General features: G+C 45.2%; 1 protein-coding gene across 15 annotated transcripts in view; it reads right to left on the reverse strand.

The window, feature by feature from the left end:
• LOC100340453 (zinc finger protein 271) overlaps positions 1-11,241 on the reverse strand; it is a 90,794-nt gene extending 79,553 nt beyond the window's left edge. For 2 of the 15 annotated variants that reach the window (XM_051838376.2, XM_051838377.2), the window contains exon 1: positions 10,910-11,222. The gene's annotated coding sequence lies outside the window, so the exon portion shown is untranslated. Of the gene's footprint in view, positions 1-8,658; positions 9,296-10,909 lie in introns of all 15 variants that reach the window. The other 13 variants (XM_051838372.2, XM_051838375.2, XM_070067834.1 and 10 more) reach the window with 11 other exon arrangements.
• Positions 11,242-12,199: the final 958 nt, after the last annotated feature.

Here is a 12,199-nt window from a genome sequence, read left to right on the forward strand (position 1 = left end):
CATCCCTAGAAATCTTCCCATGGGAAGAGTTCCAGAAACTACCAGTGCCACAGTGAATGCTGAAGTTCCTGCTGTGGGTATCAGACCATGGAGGCAATTTCAACTCACCATGCGCAAAAACCATTACAGAGCCTGGGCTTGAGAAACACTCCTTTAGTGATTCATAGCCATGAAAGAGAGACAGGAAATGCTGAGGATTCAAAGGACAACTGTGCAAGTGCAGGAAGAATCATACAAGTGACAAGGTGTCCAGAGAAAAACTGGATCAGGGTGCACTAGTCTGCACAGCCATGCCAGAGGTCTCACACACACTCTCACCCCTTCTAAGTGCCACCCCTGTGCATGTGCTTCTTTCCCACCATGCACCACCTGTTATCTCCTGCCCACCCCCATTACCCCAGTTTGGGAAATAAGCCCACCTGATACCACCTACCCACTAAAAGGACAGACCCAGGAACATGAGGGAAACAGAAAGTGAGGCATTCATTGAAACCTAGAATCAATAGCAATGATCAGTGGAAGCAGACACTGCCTTCAAAAATTCAGCTCCTTTTATCACTGCTGTTTGGAGGTCCCTTCACCCAGTTCCTCACTAGTTGAGAAATTTGGGAGATACAACCTAAAGTGAGGGTAATGGGGATGGGTGTTGCTGGGAAATCTAGATGGGGGTGGGGGGGTGGGGAGAGGTTATATCATGGTATCAGCAAAGCCAACACGATTTCAGGAACTGAGATGTGAGAGCACTGTGTAACAGGCACTGTAACAGTCATCAGCAATTACAGAATTGCTGAAAGCGACAAAGATTGTAAAGCAAGCTCAGCAGTTGATCTGCTTTGGTCAACCTACACTGTGGTCAAATACTGTGACCTGATATCCATGGCTGCACCCTTGCTAAGCTACATCTTTCATAAAAAATACACCATTGGTTTTTTCTCACTTTAAGGCCCTGTGGTCTGTCCTCCAGCTCACTAGTTGTCACACTCTACTTCCCATCTCTATCTACCACCTTCTGCTTAAAAGACAGATAGGAAATCAACCCAGGACTGAGTCTTTAGGATGACCTCATGGAGCAGGGAAGCAGGACATGAGGGGCATGGCCCCTGCTACCCCTGTTTCCAGGTATGGAACTCTCTGCTCTTTGTCCTGCAGAGAAGCAGTGCGGTCACCAACAGCACGAAAGCCCTTGCAAGCCTCATTAGGGGCAGATGCTGGGGGGAAGAGGGTTTGCAGGCAAGCTTTGGTGCCCCTCTGAGGCCTCACCTCTGCCAGTTGGTCCAGGCTCCTCTTATCCCTCTCCCTGCAAATGCTCAATTTCCAGCCAACCTTCTGCCTGGCACAACTACATTAGCAGGCATCTATTACCAAGGGGTAGCCAAGATCACTTCTGCATGACAATTGCCAAGAGGGCAGAAGTAGCAAGGATGGCAAAGCACAGCACCAACTAGTACAGCACCTGTCAGAGTCTAGCCAGCAGCCTGCATATGCAAGGCCAAGCCAGGCTAAGTCAGATGGCTCTGTAGGGATGAGTCTGCCCCCACGTTAGCCATGCAAACATTTCTTCACCACAAAACAAAAAACCCAGCAGCATGAAAAGGGGTCTCAGTGACTGTGTTGAGAGTGAACAACCAGAAATGACAACACCACACACACCGTAGAATTCTGTGTTCCCTGGAGAGAGAGAGGAGAAAAGTGGCTCAGGGAGAACCTAGGAGTAGTGAAGCAAGAACAGTGCTAGGTCTGGGCAGTCAGAACAGAGGGATGGCCCACATCTGTAGACTTCTGTGTCTACAGCCCAACACCTGCCATGGCAATCACCTGTAACACCAGGTGGATGGACAGGCAAGCCAACTGGAGTCATCACTGGGATACAGAATATTTTATACAAGTTGCTATATTTCATTCTATTGAAACACACAAATAAAATCACAAAGAACTCCACCCTATCAGTCCCCAGGTTGAATCAAAGGGTGCATGTGCATTACTCCAGGTCTGCAAGCGCTGTTTTCAATGTGCACATGTGTGGGTCTTTATATACAAGGGTGCAGAGCGTGAGCAGGGGGTGGTTGCAGCAGTAAAAAAAAGTCAACATTTCTATTATAAAACTGATTTTAATGATCTCAAGTTCAGTTATAAAACTGATATAAGCAAGGGTTATACACACATCCCCACACTCACTTCTCTCTCAACTGCCAACAAAACTCGAAAGCTAACTGCTTATTTAGCAGTTCCCTATTGAATTTAATTATACCACCTATCTATATCTCACAAAAATTTCTTATTTATATGAAGAAAACTGAAAAGTGGATCAGCTATACCAGAAACTGTATTAGAAGTTAACTCTAAATTTTAAAAATTAAAAAAAAATAAAATATACATGGTTAATTTTGGCAATCTGCATAAATGATCTGTGTCGGATCACCTCACTCATTTGAACACATTCTAACCTCTCTTCTGTGTTAGGAAACTGGTAGTTTTAGCCAGGTGGCCGCATGGCCCAGCTACCTGAGCCAGGCTCCACCCCCATCCTAATGGGATTCCATGCTCCTGCTTCCCTGCCCACCCTCAGGCAAAGTTTTAAAAGGGCCTGTTCCTGAACACGTGCTCTCTTGGTTCTTCTCTCCAGTGCTCTCTCCTCTCTCTTGGCTCGTCCCTCTACTCTATCTTCTCTCCTCTGTCTCTCTCTCTCTCTCTTATACTCTCTTTCTCTCTTTTTCCTTCGCCGCCCCTTCACTCCGGTCTGTAGGGTGTTCCCCAATAAACCCTTTCCCTTACTCCAGAGTTCGGTGTGTTTTGCGATGGCTAACATTAATATATAACAATCTGGCCTCTCCATTTTCCCTCTCCCCCCACCTCCACTCCACATCACTGCCCCCTCTTCCCCTGAATCTCTCTCTGCAAGCAGTCTTGTAGATGGTCACTTGATTACATAAGAAATGTTACACACTTAAAAACAGCTCTGCACAGAGTGCCTGAATGACAATTAACAGGAATAATCAGGCCTTCCAATGTCCTTTAAATATGTATTTACATAAAACAGACTCTAAATATCCTGACAATTATCAGCATATGACAGGGATCTAAAAAGTTGCTGCTAACTTTGTCTAGTGCCACCTCAATCCTTTCCTAAAGAAAAATGATTTATCTCATTCTCCACTCAAAATCAAAGCACCAGTGCTACGTAGTAGAGCTCTGTGAAGGCTGCTCCAGCACGAGGGAAAGATAAGGAGCAAGAGGCACAAATCCAGGCTGGCTACAGGGTGACAGTCTCCTCCTCACTTTGCCCCTTGGTTTACAGTTAGTTAGAGATGGTCACAAAGGCAACACCAGACACTGCTAATTCACAAACATCCCCATTTATAGATACCCACAAAGGCTCCCTGTGCATGCAAAAGAAGGAGAGTGCTGAGTACTCTGTAAGTAATCCATAAGGGAGGAATATATCAAACAGAAGAGGAAAGGGTGCCCATTCATATAGCACTCAACTTGAAACAAAGGAGGCTCCCCATCCTACTGATGACAATCGCATGATTTTCCAGTTAGAATTTCATTTCAATTTTGGAGAGAGACTCATTGAATTTTTCTCCATGAAGTTGTATTCCTGTGTAAGGGATCTGTCTCCATGAGGGATGTACCATCATACAATGCAAACCAGGCGAACAGCAGAGGTAAAGCTCTGACACTCCAAGGGGAATGGATATTCACATCTGTCAGTTCCGACTGGGCTAACAAGCTTTGTCCAACTCTAGGAGTCTGCTATATGTGTGGGCTAAAAAGACATAAACAGAGACCAGCTGGATCTGTTAGGTGACAAGAAAGGAATCTCAATCTCCAGTTGTTACTTTGCAGCATATTAGGCTTAAGAAGATTTCATTTTCCACCTATATTGGAGACAGGAAAAGACAGAATCAATTGCACCCTAACCCAGAGAAGCTTCAGCCACCAGTCAGATTACAGCTAGCTTTGAATACTTATACATCACTCAACAAATGACAATCAAAACAAAATAGAGCAGTCCAACACAAGGCCAAGATCTGATCAGCAGGTATCTTCAAGAAGCAGGAACAGAACACACACAAGTCAACATACAGGAAGAGGAAGAGCTGGCATTGTAGCACAGTGAGTTAAGCTTCCACCATCTAAGATGCCAGCATCCTATATGAGTGCCAGTTTGAATCACAACTACTACATTTCTTATCCAACTTCCTGCTAACACACCTGAGGAAGCAGCAGAAGATGGCCCAAGTACTTGGGCCCCTGAACCCACATGGGAGACCCAGATGGAGTTATAGGCTCCTGGCTTTGGCCTGTCCCAGCCCCATTCATTATAGCAATTTGGGGAGTGACCCAGTAAATGAAAGATCCCCATCTCTCTGTGTCTCCCTCTAACTCTGCATCTCAAATAAAATAAGAAATATTGAGGCCAGGGCTGTGGCACAGCAGGTTAAGCCTCGACCTGCTACCAGCATTCCATATGGATGCTGGTTCAAGATTCAGCTGCTACTCTTTTGATCCAGCTTTCTGTTAGAAGACGGCCCAAGTGCCTGGACCCCTGCACTCACATAGGAGACCCAGAAGAAGCTCTTGGCTCTTGGCTTCGGGTTGGCCCAGCTCTGGCTATTGTAGCCATTTGGGAAGTGAACCTGCAGATGGAAGACCTCTCTTTCTCTCCCTCTCCCTGTCTGTAACTCTGCCTCTCAAATAAATAAATCTTGAAGAAAAAAAAATTTGAAAAAAAATGAAAGGGTAAAAGAGGATACATAGCCAAAGTGACAAGATAAGGTTATGGTTGTGCCATCCCTCAGCAGCCTTTTGCTTTAAGTGGGAAGTCTCCAGCTTACAGATGCTGATATAAAAGATATACCCACAACGTATTTCAAAATCAAAGATGAGAGATTTACAAGATGATTTTATGATAACTTTTTTATTGAACAGCTATGCTGGGTTTTACTGAAAAGGTTCACTGAATTTGGGCAGATGCCTATTAATAGCAAAGTTATTGAGTGCCTAACTCAAGATGACAGCCTGAAGAAACCATGACAAGGCAGAGAGTTCCAATGTCTCAGTAACTCTTCTCAATATCACAAAGAGAAGAGAAAAAAAAGCATACTCATGTTGGTGGTTATAAAGATGTAAGCATAAACATTTAAGAAAAGGGAAAGCAAATCTCAGAAGTAGTTTTCTTAAGAAAATAAAATGAAACAAATCTTAAATCAAAATGTGGGAGAAAAACACCCTCAGTTCATAAAATTCTCACCAGACTTGAAGAAAACTGCCCTGTCTACCCAACCCCAGTTGTTTTAAAACACAATTATTTTCTAACTAAATTAGAGCAAGTTTCCTGGACCAGCACTCCTAGTCTCCAAGTGCCAAATAAATGTTTAGTTGCCAGTATGGGTGTTGTAGCCAGAGCCCAAGCAGACACTTAGAGAACATGAGAAAAGCTATTTCAAAAGCAGGAATTTATAATGGTTGTGGACATGAAATATGGACCACAGGACAACAGTGTGTAGTCCTCCAAGTGAACCCCAGGATAACCACTCAGCAAACCTCTTAGGTCACAGGAGAAGTCTGCGTTCCAGCCTTGCAGTAACAAGGCAAACACAGCTACTTGAAATGCTTTATGGTAACCGATGACAACCTTTGTTCTTCCCAGAAAAAACGTCTGATGTGGACAAGGGCTGAGAGTTGTAAAAATAGAATCATATGCAGTATGCTGGGTGTGATTCAATAGAAAAGCTAGAAAATAATATTAAGATCATAGAAACATAATGAGAACAAATAAATGAGAGATGGATGAGTTCCTCTATCCCTTCGCCCCCACCAAATTCCCTAGGAACCTACAGTTGCTAATGCAGTGGCATTCCTTCCAGTGATTGCTACAGCTCTTTTCACTTTAGAGTCCTCAATGAATAAACCAACCACGTATTTGGTTGAAAGACAGCACTGAGACCAACTTCCCTTTGGCCATTATCAGAAAAACACTTCCTACAAGAGCTATCAAAGCTCTCTGATGAGAGGCAAGTGAATGCCAGCCCTCCACAGTTGTTGGGAGGGAAAGAGTTGGCCCTACCAGTGACCAGGAGCATGGACAAAGCCACCAAGATGTTGAACATGAGTGCTGCAGAGCCTACTTGGAGAAAAGGGAGGGCTCAAACCAAACTACTCACATGTCATTCCAATCCTCTGAGCCAGATGAGGGTTCCCCATCAGAAATGAGGCCAGGGACAGCCACAGTCTTCTCAGCGTCATCACCATTAAGTGAGCAGAGGAAGCTAGAAGATACCTGTGGTGCCTAGTCTTACACTCGCCATCCACTACCGATAAGTACAAGTCAGCGGCTTTGTGTCATGACTGTTCTTAAGTGGTGAGGCTCTTCTGGTCCTCAGTGGAAGATAAAGGTGGAAAGCCCCCACCACTAGGATGCAGCATACTGACTGCAGTGCGATCTAGATTTGAGGGAGTAACTGAGGACAAAGGTGTAGAAAGGACAGCAGAAGTCACAACTTACAAAGGAGCCTGGCACCCCACCTTGCTAATGGTATACAGAGGGAAAGGTGTAGGAGCCACTGGTGAATGGAATACACACACCCTGTCTACCAAGATAGAGACACCAAAGGCTCATGGCTGCTGCCAAGGGCTGGAAGCACCAGAGCTGAGCTTGGCCATGGGTGCCAAAGCCATCAGGGCTGGGGATGCTAAGGGTTGGGAAGATAGGACAAGCTGTCCATCTGGAAAATACCCAGTGTAAGCCCACCACAGTCTTTTTCAATGGCCAGTGTCACATAAGAAACAGTCATCCCAGGGAGAGAGGCTAAGCAGCACCTTGGATCAAGGCAGTGAATATTCCTAGGGAGTCATCCCCTTTGCAGAGTAGCAGAAAAAGCAAAGGGAAAAAGAAGGAGGAAAACAGTGGGGGAGAAAAAAGGAAAACCCCAAGCTTTCTGGCTTACAGTTGCTCAGGCAAGAGATAACACAGGCCTTGGGAGCAGCAGAGTATTTTCACTCAGGAAAATCAATGATTTGCTGTGACCTACACAGAGCTGATGTGGTTCTGTACACATTCCAGGTGAGATGCACCCAGGCCAAGAAAAGAATTTATAAAACCTTTACATACACTATCCCCTGGGAAAATGAGCTTTGCAAGGCCATGCCACCCAGCAGAATAGATGGGGATCTGCATTTTAAAGAAGCACCACCCATGGTGTACCTGATATTCAGAGGCCAGTTTGCAGTTGTGCAATTCCCCCACACATGCCTCCTTTCATCATCTCCCCTAACAAGGCACAACACTGACAAATTCCCACATCATACTCATCTAGACAAGGAACATCTGTACATGTGAGTTGCTACAAACTGTACATGTGGATACCTCATACACACTCATACATACACACCTCATACACATACCTCATATACACATATGCACAGACATAAACATATCTTTCTCTGTCATCTAAAATTATTTTCCAAAACAGGTTCTATGTGATACAACAGCAGCAACATTATTTTGATGCACCTGCTCTCACATTTTACACAGGATTCCTATTTCTCTTTTATCAGAAGCAATAAAACCCTTTCAGCAAGCTACCTGGCATCTCTGACAATCTCTAAAAACATAGTGGATGTTTTTGGCATGTGTTCTTTACTTCTGTGCCTGTCTTCTAGAAGATTGATAATTGTAGTTACTAATTCACTCACCCTTGCCATTAACATTTTGCTGGGGTGGAAACCTTTCTTCAGACAAGGGGCACTTGGATATTTATAAGTAGCTATAGATATTTTGAATACCAAACCCCACCTGTGGTTGCCTTGACAAGGTCAGACCAAATGATTTCATGGTCCTTATATGGTCCACAAGCTGGATGTTCCTCACCCCTGATTTAGAGCAAAATCTTAACAAAATGTCTGGCTTCTTTTGCTCTGCTAATTGGCAAAGTTAGAGCTGATGTCTAATAAAAGCCCCTGGGGCCAACTGCAGTTAGAAAAGACTTCTTTCCATTTTCTTTGCATACTTAGATTGAATACTTTCATAGCCAATGTTTCCATTTTGAAATGTATATTGAGGGGTTGGCATTGTGGGGTAGTGGGTTAAGCCACCATCTGCAATGAAAGCATCTCATGAGTGCCAGTTTCAGTCCCAGCTGCTCCATTTCCAATTCAGCTCCCTACCACTGCACCTGAGAAAGTAAAGGAGGAATAAGTACTTGGGTCCATGCCACCCATGTCAGAAACGCACATGGAGTACCAGGCTCCTGGGTTTGGTCTGGCCCCAGCACTGGCTTTTATGTTCATTTGCGGAATGAAATAGCAGAGGAAGATATTGTTCTCTCTCTCTCTCTCTCTCGAAATAGCAGAGGAAGATACTGTTCTCTCTCTCTCTCTCTCTCTGTATGTGTGGGGGTATGTATATGTATAAGTCAAATAAATAAAATCTTTAAAAGAAGTATATTGAGTGTGAGATGGGATAAATATTATTTATCAAAAGGCAAGATAACATAAGATGACTACTAGGACTCATTAACTTCAAAAATAAACAGTAAATAACAACTTAAAGAAACTCAAAGTGTAACAAAAAAAAATCACCATCTACCACAAACTATAATCTTAGCTTTGAGAGTTATATAAAAAAATTTATCCCTCCTTTTAAAAAAAACTCACCTATGCAATGAAGTATTTTCGTTATTCCCCCAAACTGAGAAACCTCAGGTAAACTGTAGAGAATCTTCCTGGCTTAATGCAGTTCAAACAGTACTGTAGCAAATATCAATGAATTATTAATGGGAGATGAACAAGCACCATCAGACTGCTTCCTTAAAGACATCATTGCTAAATTACCAATGAGAAAGACCCCAACACTTTTAGGAGTAAAAGGCCAGACGGACTCCATCTTAAGACAGTCCAGAGCCCCACCATCTCACCACCGCTTGTCTGCAAGTTCAGACTGTTCAAATAGGATGTGGTACTCAACACTGAGGGCCCAGATGTGCTCATTTCCAACTAGCCTAACCACAAAAATTCTGCCCAAAAGTCCCTTCTTTGCAATCCTGACCTTAGCTACCCTGCCCAGCAACAACAGCCATCATGGCAGGAACAAATCAGCTTCAGCACTGTCTGCCTGTAGAAAACAACGCATTTGAGCAAGTCCCCCTCAGCTGGTCTCTCCACCAGCCCTCCCACTGCAGGAGACTTTCCTACTGTCTGCTTCAAAAGGCTTCGCACCTCTTCATCATTGCATCTGGTCTCATCAATCTTCTCTGCTGCACAGACACCCATCTGGATCTGATCCACAAAATTCCTGCAACACCACATTATGCATCTCACATTAAAAAAATTTTCTCTTCCAAATGTTAAGTAACTTGCCTGCCAACTTTACTAGTATAGGGAAAGATCTGCCAAACACAGTCAATCAGTCTGACAGGTCTAGGAATCCTGTTCTTGGCTGCTTCCAAGTCAGATGAATGGTCACACGATACATCTGCTCAGAAAGTCAGCATACAACTATATTGAGGGTTTGAAGCAGCTCTTCACATCAGAAATACATAACTGCTTTCCCATCAACAAGCACTATGATATGAGGAAAGGAAAAACTAACACATTCGGGATGAAAGCAGGAATGCTGCCATCCTAAAATTCCGCCCACCCATGATTCACTTTCTGTGACTGCTTCCTAGATGGCCTCGGGTTAAATGAGTCTCATAAATTATTAACCCAGTACCAGCAGGAAACACTCTACCAGAACACGTGAATTACTCAAACCTGGTTAATCACATGAAAACTTCATCACACTGAAAAAAAGAAGGGAATATTTTTCAAGGCCACATTTCTTTTACTCTATTGTGTGGAACTATCTTTTGCCGGGAGGGCAGCACTTTTTTATTTTTATTTTTCTTATTCTCCCCCACACACTAACAACTTGTTCAGCGGCTTCAGCAAACAATAGTCATAAAAATCTATAGCTAATACACTCCCAATGTCAAAAATGGCATGGTCTTAAACACAAAACCCAAAATAAAAAAAAAAAAAGTGACCGTCTTGAAAAAAAATTCTGAATTGTATGATAACCAGCCATAAAGAAATAGGCACAGAGAAAAGCGTGACTTTTTTGCCTGGATGTTTTTATAGCTTAGCATTTCATGCAAATCCAGACTGAAATAGTTCCAGTTAACCACAGTAGGAGACTTGCAGTAACTTCAGTTCACTTCTCACTTTGTAAAGGCGTCGGTAGAGTAACAGTTGACATGCCCGTTAAAAGGAGAAGGGCTGAAAACAGAAACCGAAAAGCAGCCAAATAAATCAGCTACTTTGCCACAGCCTCAAACTCGAGATTGCAAAGTCTTTGTGAACTAGACGCGGAGGCGGCATGAATCCACAAAGCCACAGCACATCCTCCACGCTGCTCGCACTGGGGAAAAGGCCGAACAGGCAAGGCCCTAATGCCCGCAGTGTCCGCGGGGCGTGCATTGTGGGCGCGGCGGGGCACACACTCCGCTGACGCTCCTTCCCCATCCCTCCAGCCGCCTCGGGCTCCCCGCTCAGGGCCACCAGCCCCAAGGGCACTCTCGCCACCGACCCAAATGGCAACGCAGCTGGTTAAAATGTGGAGAATAGGAGTCGCGCTGCCTTCCTTCGCGGTGCTCCCGCCTGCCCTACCTGTCCCGTCCCCGCGTTGAGGCCCACCCGCTTACGCCCCCTAAATAAACCGCATGAAGGAAAGTTTGCGAGAGGTAGCGGTGCGCTGAGCCCTGGGAGGTGGCTGTCAGAGAGGCGACAGCCCGCGTTGCAGCCCCCGCCCCAGCCTGGATCGCGGAGGCGCAGCCAGAAAGTGAGCCGAGGTCCCCGGGCCGCCGGCCGCCCTCGCACCCAGCCCTCTCCCATACGCACGCCCCTCGCCCCTTCCTAGGCTCCGAACCTGCCGTGGATGTTCCCGGGGAGCTCCGCCGCAGGCTGCGGACACCGGGCTCAAGGCGGCGAGTGCGCGGCAGGAAAACTGCGAGGCGCGTGGGACTGGCAGAGGCGGCAGAGGCAGCAGAGGCGGCAGCAGCGGAAGCGGAAGCCACGGACGGGCTGGCCCGGTTGTGCGCTTGCAACTGCCTGGGATTGCAGGCAGCTGGCCAGGGACCAGGACACGGGAGAAGGTGCAGCGCCGCCTCTCAGCGCCGGCTCCGATCGGGTGAATGAGCCGCCGCTGTCCCGGAACTCGGAGCCGCCCCCGCGCACACGCATGCGCATATTCACACACGCGCGCAAACACAGAGGCGCTCGGCGTTCAGAATACGCTGGGACTCCTAGGAACTCTGGGAAATGGAGTCCAGACTCAGGGTTGCTAGAGACCTGGGGGGCCGGCCCTCCCCAGGGGCTTCAAAGCCTCCAGCAGGTAGAGGCAGGTGGAAACTAGAAGGCATTTGCCCTTGTTTACACCCATCCCTCTCTTCCCCCATGGAAAAAAATCTCAAAAATTGGGAGGTACTCTTTTTCCTGCTTGTACCAAAATCTCTGAGCGACATCTCCGTTACTAGCTGACCGCCAAATCCTGGCTTCTTCCTAAACTTCTTTCTGAAAAATCGTACCCTCTGCTTTGTTCCTGGCGGGCTTCTCTGTGCCTTTGCCTGTAGGAACCAAATAATAAGTGGATGTGAATTCCCTATAACTTTTAGGGGGATTGCAGAGGGCATAGTGTAGCATCTAGATTTCTCTCTGTAACTGTTTCAAATAAATAAATCTTTAAAAAAAAATTCTATCCTTGTTCTTATTACGTGGTCACTTTTTTCATATGCTTAATTCACGGTACTGACTAAATAGTGTGAATTCTTAGGTATATATGTGCTATTTGTATTTTAAAATTTTTATGTAGAAACTCATTAAGTACATGATTAGCGGGATCATGTGGAGTTCTGTGTTTATGACTACTTCTGTCTTTTACAGTTTATACGATTAGAGTTGCTTGATTAGGAATGTGTAAATCTTTGTCCACTCACTCCCCACTAGTATTTATATGTAGGTAATATTCTTGGGCTAGATTGCTCTTTCCTGCAAGATTGCAAACTTCATGAGGTCAAGAACCATGTTTGCTTTATTTGACATAACCTCAGCACCTGACGGATTCAGTTAGTTGAACAAATAAATGAGAGTATAAACAGTGAACAAAAAAAAAAAATCTCTGTCCCCCAAGAGCTCACTATTTCGTAAAGGCAAAAAGAGT

Source organism: Oryctolagus cuniculus, unplaced genomic scaffold, assembly GCF_964237555.1.
Source record: "Oryctolagus cuniculus unplaced genomic scaffold, mOryCun1.1 SCAFFOLD_69, whole genome shotgun sequence".
Lineage (NCBI taxonomy): Eukaryota > Metazoa > Chordata > Mammalia > Lagomorpha > Leporidae > Oryctolagus > Oryctolagus cuniculus.